Source organism: Canis aureus, chromosome 16 (genome assembly GCF_053574225.1).
Source record: "Canis aureus isolate CA01 chromosome 16, VMU_Caureus_v.1.0, whole genome shotgun sequence".
Lineage (NCBI taxonomy): Eukaryota > Metazoa > Chordata > Mammalia > Carnivora > Canidae > Canis > Canis aureus.
Genome location: NC_135626.1, coordinates 43,772,540 through 43,798,638, shown reverse-complemented (window position 1 = coordinate 43,798,638; position 26,099 = coordinate 43,772,540). Strand labels below are relative to the sequence as shown.

Below are 26,099 nucleotides of genomic sequence, written 5' to 3'. Positions count from 1 at the left end.
AGAAAAGGGAACCCTCTTACACTGTTGGTGGGAATGTGAACTGGTGCAGCCACTCTGGAAAACTGTGTGGAGGTTCCTCAAACAGTTAAAAATATACCTGCCCTACGACCCAGCAATTGCACTGTTGGGGATTTACCCCAAAGATACAAATGCAATGAAACGCCGGGACACCTGCACCCCGATGTTTCTAGCAGCAATGGCCTCGATAGCCAAACTGTGGAAGGAGCCTCGGTGTCCAACGAAAGATGAATGGATAAAGAAGATGTGGTTTATGTATACAATGGAATATTACTCAGCTATTAGAAATGACAAATACCCACCATTTGCTTCAACGTGGATGGAACTGGAGGGTATTATGCTGAGTGAAGTAAGTCAGTCGGAGAAGGACAAACATTATATGTTCTCATTCATTTGGGGAATATAAATAATAGTGAAAGGGAAAATAAGGGAAGGGAGAAGAAATGTGTGGGAAATATCAGAAAGGGAGACAGAACGTAAAGACTGCTAACTCTGGGAAACGAACTAGGGGTGGTAGAAGGGGAGGAGGGCGGGGGGTGGGAGTGAATGGGTGACGGGCACTGGGTGTTATTCTGTATGTTAGTAAATTGAACACCAATAAAAAATAAATAAATAAATAAAAAAATAATTAAATAAATAAATAAAAAAAGAAGGATAGGCTGAGGGATCCCTGGGTGGCACAGCAGTTTAGCGCCTGCCTTTGGCCCAGGGCACAATCCTGGAGACCTGGAATAGAATCCCACATCCAGCTCCTGGTGCATGGAGCCTGCTTCTGCCTCCGCCTATGTCTCTGCCTCTTTCTCTCTCTCTCTCTCTGTGACTATCATAAATAAATTTTAAAAAAAGAAGGAAAAAAGAAAAAGAACCTCAGTGCATGCTAAAATTAGTGCATATGACCTTAGGTTTACGTGAGTAGAACTGATGATTATCTGCTTATCAGCAGTGTTAGCACTTTCAGTGCTTCATTCTACAGATGAATAAACCTGAAGCCCAAACAAGTTATTTAGTGACAAAACTAGAATCAAAACCAAAGTCTACTGAATTTGAATCATTGTTTAATTAAAAAAATCAGATAAATGAGATTTAATGTTCTATATTCAGACAAAATGTCTGCTTTGCATAGATTTCAAAGGACATTATGACAAAACATGTCATTGGATGTTGAGCCTTTTACATTTTCATATCTTTTTCTAAAACCCCAAACATAGGGATCCCTGGGTGGCGCCGCGGTTTAGCGCCTGCCTTTGGCCCAGGGCGCGATCCTGGAGATCCGGGATCGAATCCCACGTCGGGCTCCCGGTGCATGGAGCCTGCTTCTCCCTCTGCCTGTGTCTCTGCCTCTCTCTCTCTCTCTCTCTCTCTCTCTCTGTGTGACTATCATAAATAAATAAAAAAAATAAAAATAAAAAATAAAACCCCAAACATATGATTTAAATCTTTTTTTTAAAGATATTATTTATTTGAGAGACAGGAGAGAGAGCATGAGCAAGGTGTGGGAGGGGGTGGAGGAAGGGGCAGAGGAAGAGGGAGAGAGAGAAGTAGACCCTCCACTGAGTAGGGAGCCTGACACAGGGCTTGATCCCAGGATCCTGAGATCATGACCTGTGCTAAGGCAGATGGCTAATCGACTGAGCCACCTAGGAGCCCCTAAATCTTCTTTTTAACAAATAATGTATGAAACCACTATCTTCATTCCATCTATGATAGTCACTTGGGGGTTATTCTTGAATATCATAAATGAGGGATGAAGTAAGGTTTAGAGATGGTCTGAGAGTCTAATTGGTAAGTTTTTATTGATGCTAACCATATGTTAACATAACCGTACATTAACATAAAAAGCTAAAAAAAAAACCATAAAAAGCTTAAAAGGTAAGGGTCTTGATGGGAGTGGGGTATCAAAATAGAGTCAATATAAAAACTGTCCTATTAAAATACCACGTCTGTGACTTTTATAAAATATGTCAAAATATTTTTAATAGTTAAAATATTGATAATTCACGAATTAAAAAATATAATAAGGCCTAGTCATGGAAATCAAATTTAAATCACCAGATGACTCATAACACATACTTTCCAGAATGACAGAAATTAAAAAAAAAATGATTGCACTTTAGATAAAATTGGAGAAATAGAATGGAAATATAAATATGAGAAATCCTATCGTATTTTTGAGGATTAAAAGCTGGTTCATGTATTCCTTAAATAGATAATGATGTATATCAAATCACCTTGGAATTTAGATTCTGTAGACAAAACGAAAAGAGTGGGGTTAGGGTGTTAAACAATTAATATTTACAATATACCAAAAATATATTCTATCCCACTCCTTAAGATTTTGATGAAAACTTACATGTATCAACACATCTACTTAAAAATGGGGGAGAGAATTCATAGTTCTTTAAAATTATTTCAAGTGATACTGAAGCAAATAATTTTCATGGAGGCTAGCGCCCCACAAAGAACTCTGGCTAGAGGTAGCTTGTGAAATGTTGGCCCACTTTGAAATGCTGGCCTCCTTCTCGATTATGCCCTCAACAGCAACTGTAACCCATCAGCTGCCTGTTTGAACCATGTGGACAGATGCCCATGAATGCCGGAAGAGGCCTCCTTGGTATTTTATTGGCAATAACTCAAAGCTTATTAAAGTCCAGATGGAGAGGGACCTGCAGCGTATTTAAGCCCATATGCCCAATTGGGTACTACACTATTTAATTGCTTGCATTCTTATCATGATTCCTTTCTCTTGTCCTACTTTGATTTTCTCCAAAGTGTTTAGTATCTTGAAGTTGGTATCTCCTCATGTCATCTTTAAAACTGGTTCTAATGCCCATCTGTAAAGCACTTAGGTTAAATTCTATGCATGATATTTTTACTATTTTTATATTGGTGTTAAATAAACATTGAACCATGAAGAGGCAATTGGGTGAGTCATTTATGACTCTTTGTATGTAGCTCTATTAAATTAAAAATGTCTGGTTTTTAATCCAATAATATTTTCCTAAACACATTAAGGCTATTATGCACACATGGCATGCCATCTCTGTAAGATGAATTCTGTCCTTGTAAATATTGTGTCCATTAACTGATACCTAGAACTTACCTCATGCTAGTCAAGCTAGTAGTGCTATTTATGGTTTTAAAGGCATGAAATCAAAATAACTATAAATAAAAACAACTCTATTTGTCTCAGTGGCCAGGAACTGAGACCTCATAATTCTATACATAGCCATTGGCCTTATTGTCTTCATCTGTTGCCCACTGACTCAATCCCAAATTTCTTAAGTTCTACTTCCTGTCTTAAATCTTTACAATAGTCCAGGGCTCTCCTTTCTCTTAATTCCTATTACATTTAAAGGGTCTGGCCACTCATTTTACACTTCATCTTGTACTGTCCAGAATTGTTATTTACCACTTCCTGACTTTGTCTTCTCTCCCACATTTATAAGCTTAAGGGGGGAAGTGATCGTGTCCTGGTTTTCTGTATCCCACACCATGCTTATGTGTTCCGTGCCTTGCAAACCTTGTGTGAACATGTCCTATTCAGTGGGTTTCCACAGCACAAGATTCATTTCTAAAATAGCTTATATTATGCTGTATTGTAATTGTTCATTTATTACTCTGCAATGCTCATATGATGGCATGTTTTTAAGAACAGAGCCCGTGTGTGTGTTTAAAAGTTTGTTTTCCATTATGATATCAGTAGGATTTAGATAGCCCCAGAGATGGAAATATGGGCCACACTTGTTTCTCAGGCATATCCTAAGTGAAGGAACATAGGCAGCTATGGGACTTTGGTAGATTTCCTTTTCTCATTACAGACCAATTACTGAGTCTCCTTGAATATGTCTCACTGCATTAATCTTCACTATGACCATTTGGAGAGTTTAGTCAGTAGGTAAAGTCTTCCTTGAGGCCTAGAGTGGAGAATAGTCTCTTTTGAACTCAATTTTGAAATTCTCATTTCATTTGTTTCTAATTCTGACATGGTACTAATTGAAGATACATGTTAGAGAAACTTCAGAACCTAAACGACTCACAAGAATGGGGTAATGAGAACACTGGCATTGAAAATGTAATAGAAAAGCTTACTGACCTAAAGGTCACGTTACCAAAATTTTGCCGAGAAAGAGAAAAAAAATGTCTAAAATAGAGGTAACAAAGTCCTTGCACTAAACCCACAGAAAATTAAAAGTAAGCAGTTAAGAAAAACAAGAGAGGTAAGAGGGGAATTGCTAGACACAAGCATACTGACCACAGTCAGGGATTATGACTAACTGCAATTGGGTTCGCTAGACATGTAAGTTTTCTTTTCCCTAAGTGTGATAGAATTTTAAAGGCACATCGGTTCTCCCTACAGGGTAGCTATCATCTTTGCCTATAAGATCTTAGGTGGGTAAGGGGTGCACGTGTCCCAAGGAATTGGGACTATATGCTAATAGATATCCCTCAGTTTCCCCCAAACCTCTATAACCAGGTGCTAAAAATTCAAATTCATATGCTGAAGCCCTAATCTACAATGTAATGCTGTGTGAAGATGACACCTTTGGGATAGTTAGGATAAGATGAAATCATGGTGGTGGGGACCTCATGATGGGATTAGTGCTCCTTTAAGAAGAGACACCAGGTCGGTCTCTCTCTCTCTCTCTCTCTGCCTTGTGAAGACACACACACAAAATATAGTTTTCTGCAAGCTAGAAAGAGAGCTCTCATCAGACCCAACCATGCTAGTACCCTAATCTCAGACTTCTGGCCTCCAGAACTATAAGAAAACAAATCTCTGTTAATTAGCCACCCAGTCAATGCTATTTTATTATTGTAGTCCAAGCTAAGACAATGGGTGACAATGGATAATGATGATCTATCTTCTATCTGTGTCTCTAAGTAATGAGATCCTTCCTCTCGTTTCCAGAACTATTTCCTTTATAGAGCTTACAACACTATGGTACACACAAGGACTACATTTTTAATTCCCTTTGAGGAAAAGAATCTTGGCATATTCATGTTTGCTTCTCTGCAGCAAGCACAGTGACAGAGCTTGATAGAGTTTTTACTGTGAAATATAACACTGACACAGAAAACCACACAGAACAACTGTGTAGCTTAATGAATTATTAAAAGACAAGCTTTCCTTCTCCCTTATTACCTTACAATTTATTGCTAAAGAAATCAGATCTTTGGACCCTATACTTCTCCACAGTCCTGATTTTGCATGTCCCTTTGCATTTCCCAAACATTGGTGGTTGGGTTTATAGTCTTGATCAGATCCTGGTTTGATGATTTGGGCAATGCTACTTCATTGGTGATGTGGTTATTCATCAGGGCAGGAGAGTCACAATGCTGGTTGTTCGCTCTCAATTTCTCTCTCTCTCTTTTTTCTAGTTGTCCTCTTTTTACAAGACTTTTTAGAGAGACTCAGTGGAGCTGCTCTGAGAATTTTTATTTATGTATTTTTAAATTTTTAAAAAAGATTTTATTTATTCATGAGAGACACACAGAGAGAGGCAGAAACATAGTTAGAGAGAGAAGCAGGCTGCATGCAGGGAGCCCAATGTGGGACTCGATCCAGGGACTCCAGGATCATGCCCTGGGCCAAAGGCAGACACTCAACCCCTGAACTACCCAGGCATCCCTACTCTGAAAATTTTTAAAGTGAAAGCCACTTTGGTTCGTCCTTTGAAGATCCAGCCTGGTCATAACTGTAAAAAGTAATTTGTCGTTTCTAGTTTGGAACTATTGCAAATAGTGCTGCTATGAAAAATTCTTGTACGTGTCTTTTGGGGGACATGTGGGCTTTTTCTGTTTTTTATTTTATTTTTATTTTATTTTATTTTATTTTATTTAAATTCAAGTTACTTAACATGTAGTGTATTACTAGTTTCAGGGGTAGAATTTAGTGATTCATCTGTTGCATATAACACCCCGTGTTATATGAGCTCATATGAGCTCACATCAGGGCTCATTATGTCAAGTGCCCTCTTAAATGCCCATCATCCAATTACTCCACTCCCCTTTCTCCTCCCCTCTAACAACCATCAGTTTGTTCCCTACAGTGAAGAGTCTCTTAAGGTTTGCCTCTCTGTTTTTATCTTATTTGTCCTTCCCTTCCCCTATATTCATCTGTTTTTTTCTTAAATTCCACATATGAGTGAAACCATATGTTATTCATCATTCTCTGACTTATTTCTCTTAGCATAATATCCTCTAGCTTCATCCATGTTGTTACAAATGGCAAGATTTCATTCTTTTTGATGGCTGAGTAATATTCCACTGTGTATAGGCACCACTTCTTTATTCACCCATCAGTGGACATCTGGGATCTTTCCATATTCAGTTATTGTGGACATTGCTGCTATAAACATTGGGGTGCTTGTGCCCCTTTGAATCACTATTTTTGTATCCTTTGTATAAATACCTAGGAGTGCAAATCCTGGGTCATACAGTAGTTCTATTTTTAACTTTTTGAGGAACCTCCATATTGTTTTCCAGAGTTGCTGCACCAGTTGGCATTTCCACTAACAGTGTAAAAGGGTTCATTCATCATTCTCTCCATCCTCATCAACATCTGTTGTTTCCGGAGTGGTTTAATTTTAGCCATTCTGACCAGTGTGAGATGGCATCTCATTGTGGTTTTGATTTGTATCTCCCTGATGATGAGTGATGTTGAACATTTTTTTCATATGGTAGCCATTTATCGTCTTTGGAGAAATGGACATGTCTTCTGCCCATTTGTTGAATGGATTTTTTTGTTTTTTGAGGTGTTGAGTTTGATAAGTTATTTATAACTTTTGGATAGTAGCCCTTTATCTCATATGTCATTTGCAAATATCTTCTCCCATTCCATAGGTCACTTTTTAGTTTTGTTGATTGTTTCCTTTGCTGTGCAAAAGCTTTTTATCTTGATGAAGTCCCAATAGTTCATGTTTGCTTTTGTTTCCCTTGCCTCTAGGGACGTGTCTAGTAAGAAGCTGCTGTGGCCAAAGTCAAAGAGGTTGTTGCCTGTGTTCTCCTCTAGGATTTTAATGGATTCCTGTCTTACATTTAGGTCTTTCATCCATTTTTAAATTTATTTTTGTGTATAGTGCAAGAAGCTGATCCAGTTTCATTCTTTTGCACATGTCTATCTAATTTTCCCAACACTATTTGTTGAAAAGACTTTTTTCCCTTGGATATTTTTTCCTGCTTTGTTGAAGATGAGTTGACCATATACTTGAGGGTCCATTTCTGGGTTCTGTATTCTGTTCCATTGATCTATGGGTCTGTTTTTTTTTGCCAGTACCATACTGTCTTGATGATTACAGCTTCAGAATACAGCTTGAAGTCTGGAATGGTGGCACCTCCAGCTTTGTTTTTCTTTTTCAACATTCCTTTGGCTATTCAGGGTCCTTTCTGGTTCCCTACAAATTTTAGAATTGTTTGTTCCAGCTCTGTAAAAATGCTGGTGTTATTTTGATAGGGATTGCATTGAATGTGTAGATTGCTTTGGGCAGTTTAGACATTTTAATAATATTTGTTCTTCCAACCCATGATCGTGGAATGTTTTTCCATTTCTTTGTGTCTTCTTCAATTTCTTTCATAAGTGTTCTATAGTTTTCAGAGTACAGATCTTTTGACTCTTTGGTAAGGTTTATTCCTGGGTATCTTACGGTTTTTAGTGCAGTTGTAAATGGGGACAGTTCCTTGATTTGTCTTCTGCTTCATTGCTAGTGTATAGAAATGCAACAGACTTCTGTGCATTGATTTTATATCCTGTGATTTTACTGAATTCCTGTACCAGTTCTGGCAATTTTTTTGGTGGAGTCTTTTAAGTTTTCTACATAGAGTATCCTATTGTCTGCAGAGTTAAAGTTCGACTTCTTTGATGATTTGGATGCATTTTATTTCTTTTTGTTGTCTGATTACTGAAGCTAGGACTTCCAGTACTATGTTGAACAACAGTGGTGAGAGTGGACATCCCTGCTGTGTTCCTGACCTTAGGGGAAAGGCTCTCAGTTTTTCCCCATTAAGGATGATGTTAGCTGTGGCTCTTTCATATGCAGCCTTTATGATGTTGATGTGTGTTCCCTCTATCCCTACTTTGTTGAGAATTTTTATGAAGAAAGAATGTTCTGTTTTGTCAAATGCTTTTTCTGTGTCTATTGAAAGGATCATATGGTTCTTATCCTTTCTTTTATTAATGTGGTGTATCATGTTGATTGATTTGCAGATGTTGAACCATACTGGCAGCCCAGGAATAAATCCCACTTGGTCCTGGTAAATAATCCTTTTAATATACTATTGGATCCAGTAAATACTATTGGCTAGTATTTTGTGGAGAACTTTTGCATCCATGTTCATCAGCAATATTGGTCTGTAATTCTCCTTTGTAGTGGGGTGTTTGGTTTTAAGATCAGGGTAATGCTGGCCTCATAGAATGCATTTAGAAATTTTCCTTCCATTTATATTTTTTGGAACAGTTTCAGAAGCATAGGTATCAATTCTTCTTTAAATGTTTGGTAGAGTTCCCCTGGGAAGCCATCTGGCTCTGGACTCTTGGTTTTTGGAAGATTTTTGATTATGGATTCAATTTCTTTTCTGGTTATGGGTCTGTTCAGACTTTCTATTTCTTCCTGTTTCACTTTTGGTAGTTTATAGGCTTCCAGGAATTTATCCATTTCTTCCACATTGCCTAGTTTTTTGGAATATGATTGCTCATAATATTCTCTTATAATTGTATTTCTGCAATGTTGGTTGTGATCTCTTTCATTCATGCTTTATTTATTTGGGTTCTTTCTCTCTTCTTTTTGATAAGTCTGGCTAGGGTTTTACTAATCTTATTAATTCTTTCAGAGACCCAGTTCCTAGTTTTGTTGACCTGTTCTGTCTTTTTTTTTTTTTTTTCTATATCATTGATTTCTGCTCTAATCTTTACTATTTCTTTTCTCCTGCTGGGTTTAGGCTTTATTTGCTGTTCTTTTTCCAGCTCCTTTAGGTGTGAGGTTAGGTTGTATATTTGAGACTACTTTTGCTTCTTGAGGAAGGCTTGTATTCTGATACACTCTTAGGCCTGCCTTTGCTGCATCCCAAAGGTATTGGACTCTTGTGCTTGCATTTTTGTTGTTGTTGTTTCCATGTATTTTTTAAATTCTTTTTTTTTTTTTTAATTTCCTGATTGACCCATTCAGTCTTCTGTAGGATGTTCTTTTGCTTCCATGTATTTATGGTCCTTCCAAAATTTTTCTTGTGGTTGACTTCAAGATTCATAGCATTGTGGTCTGAAAATATGCATAGTATGATCTCAATCTTTTTGTACCGGTGGAGTCCTGATTAGTGACCCAGTATGTGACCTATTCTGGAAAATATTCCATTTGCACTGGAAAAGGGTATGTATTCTGCTGCTTTAGAATGAGATGGTCTGAATATATCTGTGAAGTCCTTCTGGTCCAGTGTATCAGTAAAAGCCCTTGTTGCCTTGTTGATCTGCTTAGATTATCTGTCCATTGTTGTAAATAGGGTATTAAAGTCCCCAACTATTATTGTTTCATTACCATTGAGTTTAAGTTTGTTATTTATATATATATGTATACACACACACACACACATACACACACACACACACTTGGTTGCTTCCAAGTTAAGGGCATAAGTATTTACAATTGTTAGATCTTATTGGATAGACCCCTTTATTATATTTTCTTTCTTCATCTCTTATTTCAGTCTTTGTTTTAAAATCTAGTTTTTCTGATAGAAGTATGTTTTTCTGAAAGTTTTTCTGAAAGAAAGCCCCTCTAGCTTTCCTTTGATGTCCATTAGCATGATAAATGGCTCTCCACCCCCTCACTTTCAATCTGGAGGTGACTTTGGGTCTAAAATGAGTCCCTTATAAGCAGCATATTGATGGGTCTGGTTTTTAAATCCACTTTGATACCCTATGTCTTTTGATTGAAGAACTTACATTCAGAGTAATCATTGAAAGATAGGAATTTAGTGCCATTGCATTACCTATAAAGTTCCTGTTCCTGTAGATCGGGGAACATGTGTTTGTATTTGTGTTTTATGTGTCTGTGGTGAAATCACTGGATCATATGGTATGCTCATGAGATGCTTACTACCAAAGAGTTTTTCAGTGTGGTTTCACCAATTCGTATGCTTAAAGCAGTGTATGATTCCTGCCAGCTGTTCAAAATCATAACCAATAGTGGGTATTGAATCTTTTTTTTTTTAATTTTACACATTCCAGTGGGCATGCAGTGGTATCTCCTTTGGACATCAATTTCTATATCCCTCATGGCTAATGAAATTAAACATACCTTCATATGTGCGATCACCATTTAACATCCTCTTTGGTGAAGTGCCTATTCCAGGCTCTTACCCATTTTGCTCTTGCCTTCTTGGTCTTGTCTTTATTGATTTCTAGGAGTATTTTATAATTTCTTCCCCATTCCAAATCATGTGCAGACATATTGTCTAGAGGTCAAGAGAGATTATAGGGAATAAGATTAAATGGCAGAACATGAATGCACACTATCATACAAACACATAGAGATTTCTGAAATTTCAGTATGATCTCCAATTTATACCAAAGTTCATAAGGAGACAAAAAAGCTCAAATAGCATGTAAAGTCTGTAACTCATAGGTCAATGTCCAAATAAACTAATCTAAAATTAAAAATAATCTTATGCTCAATCAGCCAAAGGTTTACTTTGTTAGGAGGATAAAGTAGAGGCCTCTCCACCTCAGGTGGGTACCATTCTTTCTTTTCAGTGCTTCAGATGCTGGTTTACTTTAATAATGCTCTGAGTTCACAGAGGAGTTTCCAGGGCACCAACTGCAATCTCATAAAATGTAGAAAACAACCTCACCTGCAGCCTCAGAGCAGTCAGTGCAATGATATACCAAAATGGTATTTCATCAGACTCCTGTCATCCAATGCCAAAGAAGAGACTCTAGAGCTTGAGGTACATAGAAAAAATTTCTGGTTGTCCAGGATGTACCAAGATGCAGCCTGATGGTGACAGTTGTCTCATTTTCAGAGTTGAAATTAAACCCTGCTGGGAGAAATCTCCCATTCTTCTGTTAATTATGACACTATATATAATATGTGTGTGGGAAAGGGTGATAAAAATTAGTCGATGCATACTATTTCCTTGCCTAGAAGAGCAGTTATGTAAAATAATATAGCTCAGATTTAACAGGTGGCAGACACTAAATATCTTGTATATGTCTGCTAATGGCCCTTTAAGGAAGGTGGTTGTGTTAGTCCAGGCTCTCCAAAGAAATAGAACCAATAGGATATACAGACATAGATGAGAGAAGATTCATTATAGGAATTGGGCCATGAAATTATGAAGGCTGAGAAGACCCAAGATAGGCAATCTGCAAGCTAGAGAACTAGGAAAGCCAGTGGTATAATTCAGCCTAAGAACTGGGGGCAGGGGTGGGGGATAAGAAGGGGGTTGCTGGTGTAAGTCCTCTTCTCAAAGTCTAAAGGCCCAAGGTCTGAGGACAGCAGAAAAGGGGGTTCCAGCTCAAGAAGATAGAGAATTCGCCTTTCTTCTTTTTTTTTTTTTTTTTTTTCTTTCCTGTTCAACCCCTTGAGGGATGATGATGCCCACCTACATTGGGGAAGGCCATCTGCCTTATTCAATTTACTAATTCGAAGGCTAATCAGTTCTGGAAATACTCTCACTGACATACCCAGAAATGTTTTCCAGCTATCTGGGCATCCCTTAGCCAAGTGAGCTTAACATATAAAATTAATTATCACAGTACTACTCTGATTATCAACCCTGTCTTACGAATATGAACATTGAAGTGCAGATTGTTTAAGAAACTCACTCAAGGCTACAAAGCTGGTTGGCAGGTGACGGTTTTATACTGAAGTTACCTTTTTCCACTTTGCTTCTAAGCTCTCTTTCTGGTGCCCTGGTGCTGCAGTGTGTGTTGTCTCTCTGGGGACCCAGGATTTGTTTCCTCCCAGGAGCAGGCATTTTTAGATCTGTGTCACATTATCTGGTGTTCCACATTTGTCTGTGTATATTCAAGCCCATGAAACATACCTCAAAGCAAATTGGAGGAAAGGCTTTTTCTCACTGTATCCCTCATTTGGCTAAAGAACAATTACCCTCATGGATTCCTAAAGCCAGGCAGCTGGGGATGTATCTGCAGCTTTCATCCCTAGAGCCTGTTGAGGACCAATATTCCTGGCATGAGCATTGTAAAACATTGGCTGTCCTCACCTTTTGAATATTCTGGGCCCTGAAAGCATGTCTTCCTGCTATGTGTTTTCTCTGTGAAGGTAGTTTATATTCCTCTATTTAATAATGATCTAGCATAATAGAAGTTGCTTCTTCTAAACTCATCCTTTCTCCGTGGGGAGCTCTTAGTAAAAAGTGGAGAGCGGCCAAGGTATATAAATTTCCCTTGTAAAAAATACATAAATAAATATCAAGAAAGACACAAATACACACATTGGTTAAGATCCCAATCCCAAATGCCAAAAAGAAATCAGGTGGGTAGCTAGAAGGTGATGACAGGCTGAAGGTTTTTGTTGTAGGTATTAATAACAGAAAACTGATCAACTGTAAAAGCAAATCAGTTGACCCAGGAAGTTATTCATACAACTGAGAGTAGAGAAAATTGGCAAAGTAAAGTTACCTGGGATGTTAGAGGTGAACAGGATATCAGGCATAGTGAACTCAGCTCTTCCATTTGCCAAGGGGAAGAAAGGAATGATGATGGCATAGGGCAGATCCAATGTAATCAAGTTTACATAGTAGATGGAGCAGAGATGAAAGATTTCCATCTTAAGACTTCTAGTTTGGGTAGTAGCAGGTGAGATCCTCTACCCAGGGAAGAGGACTAGGGGGCAGGGCTTGCAGATTTGGGAAGCATCACACAGTTAAAAAAAAAATCCACTTCAATTCAAACAAAGTTAGTTAACCAGAGAAACCTAGGTAGAATTTATCATGAAAAACTAGAGAATTATAGGCTGCATGTAGAACATGTAAAACGTTATATAGCTTGTGCCCAATACTTGATTGAGTTTTAATTAACTTTCTTATATTGCTAGTTTTCAATGTGTTATCTCTCAGTTCTTAACCTTTCAGTGCCATCTTATGCTTCTTTGATAGCAGATGTTGGGAGCTCTATTAGGAGATCATTTTTGAATGTCAAATCCTGTGTGTCAATAGACCTAATTACCTTACAGAAAAGCAAGCAACCATCTGTGTAAGCCAGCCAGCAAGAAAGTGCTCCCTCCTCTGGCTGAAAATCTTCTCCTTACCTTCTTTGGCTCTTATAGTCCATTTCAGTTGAAGAGAGAATCTACCCTTTATACCTGGGATATGATTTATAACTTTGTGTTTCACTGGTCTGTTTTAATCTGAGATTCCGTATTTCTGTTATAGCCAAGTGGTGGTTATTACCCAGCTCCTGGGCAAGCCTCAGCTTAGTTCTGAATAATGGTTGTTCAAGAACAATACAGAGAAACAGTAGAGGCAGGGGATCTACCTTTCTGCTGCTTGCCTTGTCCCTCTAGGACAAGGAGTAGGTCCAAAGGACCAAGAGCTGAAAGTAACCACAACCTTCCCACCCCATAGGCAGTGTCCGCTGTCCATATCTAATAGATATAATGAGCTCTCACCCAGGCCTGTGCTTTCTAAGTGTTCAGGCTGCTCTCCTTTTAAGGGGAAGTTGGGGAGAGGATGAGGCTAGGGTGGGGGAAGGAAGAAAAATCCTGTTGTGTCCATCAACAGGTGAAGCCTAAAAATTTCACTGGAAAAAGTTATGGAAGAAGTAACAGCTGCAGGCCTGTTTGGAGCAAGTCAGCAGAGTAGTTTCCATCTGGCATCTGTTTCATCTGCAGAAGAATTTTTTTTTTCCTTTTTAAATAAGGCTTGAGCTGAAGGCCCACTTTATTTAGGAGATGTTAAGTCCCAGGATACCAATGGCTTTGCAAGCTGCCAACATAACCTCCTCATCCCCTTCCTTACACACCTCCCACCAGCCTGTCATGGTCTTGCTCAGTGGAAAAAAAGAACATCCAGAGATTAAAATAGCTCTAGTGCAAGGTGAAAACCTTCAAGCCACACAGAAGTGTCAGCGAGCAGTGAATCGGACTGGATGGGAAAGGTGCAAAAGTTTACCTTTATAGTTAACGTATAGGGTCAGGTGCATAGTAGATATTCAATAAGCTTCTGTGTTTTGGAAAAAGTAAAAAAAAAAACAAAAAAAAAAAACAACAAGCTCTTTGTTTTGTATGACTAGGAGGAAAGAAACAAGTCCTTCTGCAAAACTTAAAATAACTTTCTGGGGCCTCAGGGTCATGTTGTTCTCAATGTGAAAAGTGATAGAACAGCGTATTGGATGATCTCTTTAAGAAAGGGTTTTACATAAGAATAACCTGGTTTCAAAATTTAATATATAGAAGCGAAATCCAATCTTGATACAATCAGGGTTAAGTAATCATCACAAAAGCAATCATCACAAGAACAAGGATGCCCTTAAAGAATTTGGGTCTCTGTAGAAACGTTTACTACCTTATACTTTTCAGAATCAATGGAAGGCAAGAAATATCTCAAGAACTTAGATAAAACAGAAGGAAAGTAGATACCCCCCCCTTTTTTTTTTTTTTACAAATGTGAACTATGTTTATGGTTCTTGAATCGACCCTGAAATTTCTTTTTCATTTAATATCTGAGATAGCACAATGATAAATGCCTTACTGGATCTTGGTTAGGCATAGGTAATCTTTATTGTTGCTAACAACGAGAAGAGAGAAGAAGAAATAAGGCAGATGACAGATAGCCAAAGGGTAAGGGTAATCAGAGATAAAACTCCCATCGGATATGATATGGTGATATTTATTGACTTAGAATCTTCAAAATCCCCTATTCTTGAAAAATGATGACTGTTTTGCAGTCATTCTGAACAGGATTCTCTATACTAAGGGTATTACAGATAGAATTTTCCACATTCTTTCTCTACCTATAATATATTTATACTATAAGCAGGTCAAACTTTAGCCCCTTCCATTAGGATTTTCAAACCAAGCTGTCTCATAGCTTTGATCAGGGAAAAAAATTGAATCTAGCCTGAACTTCTTCTAAATGTAAAGATTGTCCTCCTAGCTTTGCTGGGATCCTAACACAGGGTCAGTGAGCAAGATAGAGGAAGAAGAAAAATTAATGGCCAGTAATTATTTTATTCAGTACTTAAGGTTCTACAACAGGCTCCAAATGATGATGATAAATGTCAGATAGAAATCTATTTTTCAGAATTCCTCTCGGGAAGAATATTATGTTTGTTTAGAAAATGTGTTTTGATAAGTTGTCTAGAGCTATGACTAAGACTGCAATTGCATATTAAAGTGAAAAAAAAAAACAGCTGAGAAATAGTCAAAGGAGAGTGATGATCTTCCCTCTGTTTGCGTGGTTGCCATATTCTCTGGGGCAGAGTCTTGCTTCATGCGTAGGCAACCCCCAGGGGTTTGTTAAAACATACATTTGGTCCAGTATGGCTGTGGTACAGCTCAGAGTCCTGGGGTCGATAAAGCACCCAGATGATGCCCAAGCTGCTAGCCCAAGGGCACTGAATAGCCACTTTGTAGAAAGCACTGATTTAATTTTCTCTGCACATTTTGGGGTAGACATTGGAAGAGCATGAATTATCCTGTGTAACGGAAGACCTATTCTGCATACTAGAAAAGCTAGAGAGATTTGGGGCAAGCCCACCAGAGCGGAATCACTGAAGAGGCTCAGTGGGGCAGCATTAGGTTATTAAGAATGTTTACTTAAGCTTTTGCTCTCAGGGATGCAATGGAAAATCCTCTTCCGGTTGCTCATAAAACATATTCAATTAAAGGTCCACAGCAAAACTAAGAGGTTCTCAGTTTTGCATTCAGGTAGGCCTGGGAGAAACCAAGGATAAAAGAGCAGGAAGCTAAGGAGCCCAGTGACACCTGAATGCTCAAACCAAAAGGGATAATTGCCAGCCATAAGCATATTTATCTGTGTCAGCCACCTAAGTTCTTTGCATGTTCTTCTATTACTATCGTCTTTTTCAATACAAGAAGACCTAAGACCCCTGCTTTCAAACCCTCACCTACAAAGCCCAAAGACTACATACAATCATCCAGGAGCTGAAAAAATGTCTTTTTCTTTAGAAAAAAAATTATTTTATTTACATTCAGTTAATTAACATATAATAGGTGATTATTTTCATTTTCAACCTGAAGGAGGGAAAACCAATCTCTCTCTGCATCCCTCTTTCTCTATGTTTTTCTATCTCCACCCCCACCTAATAATTTATGAGGAGAGTAAGCATTCCTGAGAGCTGTTTTGTTTTTTTTAAATTTTATTTATTTATTCATGAGAAACCCAGAGACACAGGCAGAGGGAGAAGTAGGCTCCATGCGGGGAGCACCACGCAGGACTCGATCCTGGATCCCCAGGATCACGCCCTGGGCTGAAGGCAGCACTAAACCACTGAGCCACCCGGGCTGCCCTGAGAGCTGTTTTTTAATTTATATTCCCTCACCTTTTATAACATCTTGAAATTCTTCCCCTTGTTTACAGTCACACCTCTCACTGCATTAACACACCTTCATTCTGTTAACTCCTACTTTGAGTGAGTCATCAGGCTTTTAAGGTGAAGTAAATTAAAGTGATCACAAAGGAATTATAGCAGGGTTTTTTTTTTTTCTAGAGGAATTTCCTTTATAAAAAATTATACCTACCGCTCAGCAGAAGAAAGAGAATATGACCAAGAGCTTTGAAGTTCTTGAGTATCCTTCTCTGAAAGGTAACTGCTACCCTGGAATTTTGTATTCATTGGTCTCTTGCTTTCCTTTTAGCCTGCAAATAAATGTATGTGTCCCTAAAATAGGTGTTTTGCATTTTTTGTTTAGCATGTATCATGTTAAATGTTTTCTCCTGTAGTTTGTTTCCAATCAATATTCTGTTTGCGAGAGTCACTGATGCAGAGTAGGACGTTGCAATCCATTCATTTTTTCAACACTGGTATTTTTTCAAGACATGGTGGGACAGGATGTGAGACTGGTTTCCTGGTTGTTTCGCTTTTTCTTTACTATTATTAAAAATGTTTTCCTTAAATCCAGGAGTCCCACAACCTATTTTCTCTCTACTCACCATATTTTATCTATTCCCACCTTACTTTAGGTCAGAAGTTCTTATCCATGGCTGCTTATTAAAATCACCTGGGAAAGATTTTAAACCTCCTGATGTCCACATTGTGCTCTGGGCAAACTGCAACAGAACCTCTGGGGGTGGGACTCAGGTATTAGCATTCCGCAAGGTTCTTCAGGTGCTACCAACGTGCATGCAGACAAGTTTTTGTTTTTGTTTGTTTATTTATTTTTTAAAGATTTTGTTTATTTATTCATGAGAGACATAGAGAGAGAGAGGCAGAGACACAGGCAGAGGGAGAAGCAGGCTCCATGCAGGGAGCCCGACGTGGGACTCGATCCAGGGACTCCAGGATCACACCCTGGGTGCTTTAACCCCTGAGCCACCCAGGCTGTCCCAGACAAGTTTTTGTACATTGCTTTCGTTCTGCCTCATTTGAAAGGAAAAAATGTTTTACTGGTTCCAGCTGCATTTAATATAATTTCCTGGGAAGCTGTCCTCAAAAATCAGAAGCTAAATGTCCATCACAAATCCAGAAATCCATCCTCACTAGCCTTTTTTTTAAGCTTGATGGCTTGCCCATCCATCTACTCATGTCAACTGTGCCCAATTTTGACATGGTTTAGTAGAGTCTAAACAATGCCTGTTGGAGAAATATTAACTATTCATGGTTCACTCTGGGTAACTTTGCAAGGCCAAGCCCTTGTTTACCCTTAACCCAAAGGTTAAGACCCAAAATTTGACCCATTCTTTTAAAAATCCACATCATAAAAACAAAACAAAATACAGCTTTTTGTTCTGAAGTCAATAATTATTAAACCTAGAGTCACATGATCTGCCCTGATCCTTTTCTGGGAAATATGTTCTTTTGGCCACTATCCATTTCTTTAAGCAGAACCCTTGGTAGAGGATGAGTCAATAGGGTACATGGTGACTCAGGCTCTAAGTAAAACAGAATGAATTGATTTAATGCCTTGAGAAGTAGCTTGTTACCCAATTATGCAAAATGTAACCTGATATCCAAGAAAGCCTTCATCTAGCAGGATCTATGAGCTGGGAGTAAACTCCTCATTACCCCAATGGGAAAATATTAGATAGAGAGCTATTATTCATTCTTTAGAGAGCTTGATAATAACAACTCAGAGGTGACTTGAAACAGTAAGCAACTAATACTCTAAGAGCAGAGCACAGTAAAATAAATCTGCTAGCTATGTCTGGTGTTTGGGCGGGGGTTCGTTAATGTTCTTTGTCAACCATGTCATGTATTTTCCCTGAAGGGTGCTACTACTGGTGTTAACAATTACTCTCAACCTTCCATCTATCTCAAACTCTTTTTTTTTTTAATTCCAAGCCAATTTTGTAAAAAGTCAATTTTTATATTCACTTATTTCTCCTTTTTTGTTTCAAAATTTTTTTTTTAGATTTTATTTATTTAGTCATAAGAGACACACACAGAGAGGCAGAGACAGGTAGGTAGAGGGAGAAGCAGGCATTCCATGGGGAGCCTGATGCAGGACTCGATCCCAGGACCCCAGGGTCACGACCTGAGCCAAGGCAGATGCTCAACCACAGAGCCATCCAGGTGCCCCTTGTTGCAAATTTTTATTTAAATTCTAGTTAACAGATAGTGTAATAATGGTTTCAGGAGTAGAATTTAGTGATTCATCACTTATAACACCTGGTGCCCATCACAACAGGCTCCCTCCTTAATATTCATCTTCTAAGAATAAAAATTGAGGGGAAAAGAACTTGTGGAAAAATACAAGACTTAAATAATATCTACACAGCTCTCTTATGGTTATGGGAAGTTTACAGAACATTTAGGTCATGCTGAACCTAATACCTAGTCTAGGAGCTTATTCAGGCAACACTTTTTAATGCCGTTGATGTTATTTAGTGATAATGAAATAGTAGTCTGACTTCTTTTCTTGGCCAAGTGATTGTGGTTTTGCCCTTCAAATTCTCTAAGATACGGACCTTTGCAGAGACTGGAGAATGGATTCTTACTAAAATTTTCTAATTTCTGCAATCAAAATGGCATGTTGCCCTTGCCTATTTTCTTTGTAAGTCTACTTGTATTATCAGAAACTTAAATAAGCCTAGATTAAAGGTAGGTTTTATGGGCATACGTAAACTTCTTGGATAGATGAGTTTTGAGCCATTTTACACACTCCGAAATGTTCAGTTGTTGATGATTCTGTATTGGCAATAAAGAAGAAGAAAAAGAAAAATCACTTAGAAGCAGTAAAGCCAAAGGTTTTTGGTAATTAGTTTCCATCACAGGGAAATAAAGAAGCAAATAATCAGATTGATTATAAATTTTGTTAGTTACAAGTTACATTGCTAGGGGAGTGGGTTTTCTTCTTTTACATCTGAATGCCTCAGAACTTTTATAAAAGATCTGGTATCAGAGCCACACTTGGGTGAAGAATAGTAGGAAAAAAGTTAGATGGATAATATTCATATGTTTTAAATATTGAAGAGATGATATAAATTTATGTTATTTATTAAGATTCATTTATCTACAAGGGAGGTGAAGAATTTTTTTCTAATGAACATAAGAGGGGGCATAGTAGAAGAGAAAGAAACGTTGAAATAAAGATATCAGAAAAGGACAGTTCCTACTGACTAATTTTTCTTTATTTAAAAAAATTATATTTGTCTCTATTTCTTTACATGTAGCTTCTAGTTAAAATTTTTGGTGTTGGAGCATGAAGAATATTTCACCCTCTTGGAGGTTTATTTTTGTTTTGTTTTGTTTTGTTTTGTTTTTGTTTGTTTGTTTTTGTAAATATTAAGACTAAAGCAACCCCTACCCATATTTTTATCTGGAGGTGTTAGCATTTAAACTTTAACAGTGGACATGATTTCTATGCAAGAATAAGCAGAAATCCATGCTTATATTCAGAGTTTCCACTTAATTTCTCTGGGTATCTGCCTCTCTGTTGCCATGCAGTAGGATTATGATCACAGAATGCCCCAAATTATGCAATAACTTACATTCTTGTAATAACGTTTTACTGACTACATGAATGCCATGTGATCTATTAATGGGAAGATTAATAGTAAGCGTATTATTACAGAATTTGGTTTATATTTTGAGATTAGCCATTGATCGTTACATGTTTTTACTGACGTGGTTTAATGGCAGAAGACGTACAATAAATTGTAGCAAATCAGATTACTATTCTATTGCTTTTGGCCATCTAGCTTAGTTGAATAGGAAAATATACGCTGAGTATAGGGTTGCAGGTTCAATCCAGGTGTACCTCTCACCCCTGCTGGATGTTTCTCAGATGCAATCTTTGTTTTCCAAAGAGAGAATCCAAGGGAGAGGGCATAGATGGAGTAACCCACACACCCCACACGTGTACATAAACACTCCCCTTAAATTAGATATATTTTCTGATGGTTGATCAGAGCTGTAATCCATTTATATATGACAGCATGATTAGTGTCATGAACCATTGCTCTGATTTAATAAACGCACTCCATTGAAAAACAGAATCCAGCAGACCCTTTTAATTTGCTTTCCTTGGACACTTAAGACACCTGATGGAAACCTGGACATAGTCTCTAAATGCAAAATAAAATGGAAAATTGAGACTGATTCCAACAAAGGATATCGATCTTGGCATGAGTCCTCCCTTAGGCTTTTACTAATATCAAGACCAAAGTAATGCTATTTTGTCTTTCCTTCTCTTCCTCCTTCCCATCTTCCCTCCCTCTTGCTCTCTTGTATTCTCTTCCCCCCTAATACTTTATCCTAATAGTTAACAACAATAGCAAACACAGGCATTCTTATATTTCAGTTACTGCTCTAAGGCTGTCCCCTATTAAGTCAAGTGATCTTCATGATAGGGTTTGGATTAGGTATTATAATTATCTTTATAGATTGAGAAAGTGAGATCCAAACAGAAAAGGTAACATCCTTGGTGTTAAATTGCTAGCCAGTGTCAGAGGTAGGATTTGAATTCAGGTCATCTGATTTTGTCTGGCAGTAGGTGTGGTCCTAATCATTACAATCTCCTGTGTAGAGATAGGTTATAGACTGAACCACGAAATTAAATTTTACACCTAGGGCAGCCCATGTGGCTCAGGGGTTTAGTGCCGCCTTCAGCCCAGATCGTGATCCTGGAGACCCGGGATGGAGACCCATGTCGGGCTCCCTGCATGGAGCTTGCTTCACCCTCTGCCTGTGTCTCTCCCTCATTTTCTCTCTCTCTCTCTGTGTCTCTCATGAATCAATAAATAAAATCTTTAAAAGAAATAAAATAAATTTTACATCTAATTAATTTAAAGTGATATTTGAGATAGATATCCTGCTTGAATTACCGATGTCCATATGTTTAAAATATTTTTATATTTCTCTCATTTTCAAACTACGCAGTAATTTCTAACTCTACAAAGTTAAATACAGTCATTGCCAAAAGCGTTATCTGCTAGACCTGCTTTGGATAAGAATAATTTTAAGGCTATATTCATTGTGAACATGTCATTGCATGTTATTAACTCAAACTTTAAAAGCTAAGAAACCTTTGTGATGGAGATCAAATGTCTCCCTGCCGTCTTCATCCTGCCTGCCACTGAAAACTATCATCTCCACGTATGCACAAAGGCAAATTTTTAGCCTAGCCTTTCTGAATTTTTATTTTTTTAATTAGCAAGATCCAAGTACATGAGATTAAACTTATAATTTTGCTATTGATGTTTTGGAGAGATCAAAAATACTTTAAACAGATCACTTAAAAAAATTCAACACTTTCCAAGTATCTGGAAAACCAAACAATTGTTGAGCTTTAATGATGAGTTCTTTTTTTTTTTTTTTTAAGATTTTATTTGTATATTCATGAGAGACACAGAGGCAGAAACATAGGCAGAGAGAGAAGCAGGCTCCCTATAGGGATCCTGACGCAGGACTCGATCCCAGGACCCCAGGATCATGACCTGAGCCGAAGGCAGCCACTCAACCACTTAGCCACCCAGGCGTCCCTTAATGATGAGTTCTAAGTAGAACTCATACACACACACACACACACACATGAATGCATATATAAATGTGTATATATATATAAATGTGTGTTTTTTCTCTTCTGTATATCATATACATACGTGTAATAAAGCAGTATGCTAATATGTAGTGGGCAAGCAACAGTTGTCAGAGGATTTCTAACTGCATCTGTGCAATGCAATTTGGCCATGTGAAACATTTTATTTTTTAATCTCATACTTAATAATGCCACATGGAATGAAAATGTATTCATTCCTTTTCTATACCTTGAAGCATGTATCCTGGAGTCACAAAACCACTTATTACCAGGGAGGTATTAGTCTTTGAAGTATGTATAATTACAGGAGAAGTTTAACTCACTCAACTTTACTGGGTTTTATGCTTTATAGCAGAAGATGATTGTAATTCTCTTTAATTAGCAGAATTTTAAAAATCCAGTAGCTTGAAGAATATTTTCTGGTTTTTGCTTAGGGATCATTGTCAACCTTCCAGCATGGTAATTTAATGTCCCCTGAAATGTTATATGCCAGAATGATTAAGTATCATTACAAGGGGAAAATTTTATACAAAGGCAAATACCATACCCGATCATGTTCACTCAATTACAATTAAAGTGAATGCACTTTAATAACACTCAGCAGTTTGTTTATCACGCAGAGGGAAACAGGTGCACTACGCTACAGCAATTCATCTCATTTATACCTGAGACATGTAGCTGAAATCACCCTTCTGTCTATCTTCTTTATTAGGGTTACATTTATTTGGTAAAGCTTTGGAAGGAAATAAAAATAGGCATATCACATAACAATGCCAACCTCTTTCTGCACAGACTTGAATAGTTTAAGCACCTCCATGTCTTCCAAATACATTCCCTGGGCAACATTTCCTCTTGAGTCTAATTAGAGTCTATTCTGTGTATTTACAAACAGGAAGCAACCAGGGCTGTGACCTCATAATCTTCACTCAGAGGCCTCCTCAATTAACCTGAGGTATTGGTGTTATTTGGGAATGGACACTGGGGTCATTGTAAGGTCTCTATGTGACAAGGGCAAACGACTTCCTTTTTCTCCCCTAAACATGACAATTATGTTGTTTTCAATGATTAACTTGACAATTAGAGGCATTTTCTAGAAATTTTAACGACCCAATTCTAATAGTCCTGAAAATAGGCAACAGGTAGTTTGGATTTATACTTTAAAGATCAAATATATGGATGAAACTTGAAGAAAAAAAAAAACTGACACATAACAGAGTAGAAAAGGTCCATTACACCAAGAGGGTTGTGGACAAAGGTAATTAATAGGTCCTAAAAAGCGTTCACATCTCCAAAGGACAAAGAAGTAGTGCCCAGCTATAAACTGATAACATTTTAGGGTTTTTTTGGGGGGAGAGGGGGGATAATGCTTATGTAAATGCCTATCTCCATGAAAAACAGATAAGGATTCTGAGATAATTAAAGACAAAAAAAGATTGTCTCCTTGTATGGTGTAGACCAGCACTATTTTAATAGAGTCCATTTCAGTTCTGTACAACCTAAAATATTATTATCATAATACCTCTTGATTTAACTGGGTGAAATTTTATCTTCACTTCCTTCTACATTTTCTTTTAGGTCACAGCATTCATAGATATTGTTTTTTTTTAATTCTTTATTTATTCATGACAAATACAGAGAGAGGCAGAGACATAGGCAGAGGGAGAAGCAGGCTCCCTGTGGGGAACACAATGTGGGACTCTATCCTAGGACCCCGGGGTCATGACCTAAGCTGAAGGCAGACACTCAACCCACTGAGCCACCCAGGTGCCCCTATAAATATTGTTTTGGAGAATATGTGTTGTTTAGCAGAGGAGGGGGTGGTATTAACAAGAATATGTAGCATCTAGGCATAGGAAAGCCCAAATTAGCGCTGCAGTTAACAATTATAGAATTATAAATTAAAATAGCCATCAAATAGGGGTAGTATTTATTATCACATTTTAATGATAGTATCCCTAAGAAAGCACCACAAGCTTCACACCAGCTTGTTCTCCTGTCCGTTCCACCTCAAAGAACAAATTAACTGGGCAGTGGTTAATTTGCCTACTACATAAATAGCCTAAATACTTATATATATTGCATTTGGTTACTGCAGGCAATGCTAGAGATGTAGTGTGGTTCAAAATATTGCTGAAGACTAGCAAGCATAAACGCTTTTTTAAATGTCAACTTGTTCTTTTTCTTAGTTGCATTTGTTGAAATCCCAAGATCCCTGAGGAGCTCAGGTCATGAATTTATTGCTAGTAAATCAATTTAATATTCAAACACATTCTACATGTTCCGTGTTGCTTGCTCTGAATTTGGCAGCTTAAGGACGGGTGGCACAAAAAAAGAAACCTTGAATTAATATCAGTTTCTCTTCTGCCCTCGCAAGAAAATTTCTACAGAAAAAAAAAAAAAAACCCACAGGAGCCAAATCTATTTTCTCTTTATTATTTATATTACAAGTAACTGGTACAGAGAGATACTTAACAGATTTAAAATTGAAGATGCTGGCAAGGATAAATGTGCCGTTTCCCCAAATTTCCATGCATTGCAAATACTACCGTTATTAATAAAAACAATAAGGGTGTACTATGTGCCAGAAACTGCTAAATACTTCACAAGGATTTCCTTTAGCTCCATTAATCTATAAGATAGTTTCTATAGCTACCCTCATTGTAGGCATGAATAAGCTGAATTCTAGAGAGAATGAATTACATGCTCAAGATCACATAGCCAGGAAGACGCAAAACCAGGCATTGAATGGAGGCAAGAGAGATGGCAATCTCATTTTCTTGATCCTAGACTGTATAGCCTACTATTTTCATTGACTTTTTCTCAGAGTCAGTTCCTTCTCTGTGTGCTTGGCTATTACTTAACATGCTATGAGGTTTACAGAATTATCTTTCCAAAAGGCCGACCCAGAGAAGGAAGAAAGGGGGTTCCAGTTGTTGATATACCTCAAGATGAGTCCGGGACATTGGATGTGGGATTGAAGAGGTCAGCATAGAATACTACAAATCAGAGGAAGAAAGGTAGGTGCTTTGGAAGGTAAGCAGTGCTGCTGCGGATAACTAGATATTCGTATATAGATAAAGCAAACAATACCCTGGATACTCAGAATGAAGTTCTACATAGGAGGTAGTGATAGTCTTGAGTCCACTGAAAGGTGGCAAAGGGTTAGGAATGAGGTGGTGCTCTCTGGAGTTACAGGCAAAGGGTAGGGGGGTGGAATGCGACACAATCATTACATTCTTAGGAATGAATTTTGCACAGTATTTCCCTAAACTGTAGAAAGATGAGCAAATAGATACCATCTAATCTACTAATCTACTTAGTATCCATCAGGATTCCATGTCACAGTTCCCACTAGAACTGAGCTAAACTGTATATAAGGGTTATGAGACATTTATTTGAGATAAACTTCTATAATCATCACAGTTTGGACACTGTCCGTTGTAGGGCATTGATTTATTTAAACTCCTGTATGGCTGCACTGTTTTGAATCTAGAATCTGTGGAGCAAAAAGCATTATTTTGAAGGCTTAGTAGAAACCCTGTTTCTCCTGGGATGGATAAGTTAAACTATAAACTAGATCAAATGACATTTCTGAAAAGCATATGATCCAGAGAACTGATCCATGGAAATTACTCATGGAGAATATTTACTGTTTATTTTAGATAATCTTTGGGGATTTGGAGCACTTTGTGCTATATCAAGACTAGAGCAGTCCCACTGAAAAAGCTGGAGAAATATCCACGGTTTGGTTCTGGGTGGTTTAACCGGTCTGTTCCACTCAGTTTCCAGGATTTACAATGCAAATCCCCTTCATCCATTCACCTGGGAAGTCCCTGTTATAAAGTATATAATTACATAGTATTTTTTTTTTAGATTTTATTTATTTATTCATGAGAGACACAGAGAGAG

General features: G+C 37.7%; 1 long non-coding RNA gene across 1 annotated transcript in view; it reads left to right on the top strand.

Annotated features, from left to right (window-relative positions):
* Positions 1 to 25,208, top strand: part of LOC144285369 (uncharacterized) — a 109,650-nt gene extending 84,442 nt beyond the window's left edge. The window contains exons 2-3 of the long non-coding RNA XR_013353645.1: positions 16,703 to 16,798; positions 25,088 to 25,208. This is a non-coding gene — a long non-coding RNA (uncharacterized LOC144285369). The remainder of the gene's footprint in view (positions 1 to 16,702; positions 16,799 to 25,087) is intronic.
* The last annotated feature ends 891 nt before the right edge of the window (positions 25,209 to 26,099 follow it).